Genomic DNA, 519 nt, shown 5'->3' with positions numbered 1-519 from the left:
TCGGATGAATTTGTCATTATCTAGGAAAAAAACAAGTTCGTGATAAGAAAGCGGCATGGCGTGCAATCAGCGTCGTTGCTTCTCACGGCGCAATCTCGGGTTCGATCCTGTGCTTCTTCTTTTTTTTTGCAAATAGTTGATCTTTTTTTTAACAACTGAAATATACTGATTGAAATAAATCCTAACGTTGCCGAATATTTACAAACCATTAGTTTCGAAATCGATTATCTCATTAATTATGAACATGTTGTAACGAGCATCGGGGATGCCCGTTAGTATCCCCAAATAAAAATAATAACGAGAGAGAGGGCGAGTACAAAAATTTAGTTTTCGGTGAGAATAACGATTAATTTCCCCCTTCGAGGTGGGTTCGAAATGAGTTAGATGGGGGGTGATTAGACGATATTAGGATTTTCCCCCTTCGGGGTGGTTCAGGGAATTTAGGGTTAAGGTTAGGGTGAGTTTCAGGATCGGGTTAGGTCCGGCGAAAGACGCCGGCGCTCCACGTGAAAGGGTTGA

The sequence above is a fragment of the Fopius arisanus genome, unplaced genomic scaffold, assembly GCF_000806365.1.
Source record: "Fopius arisanus strain USDA-PBARC FA_bdor unplaced genomic scaffold, ASM80636v1 scaffold00200, whole genome shotgun sequence".
Classification (NCBI taxonomy): domain Eukaryota; kingdom Metazoa; phylum Arthropoda; class Insecta; order Hymenoptera; family Braconidae; genus Fopius; species Fopius arisanus.
This window is presented reverse-complemented; position numbering follows the sequence as displayed.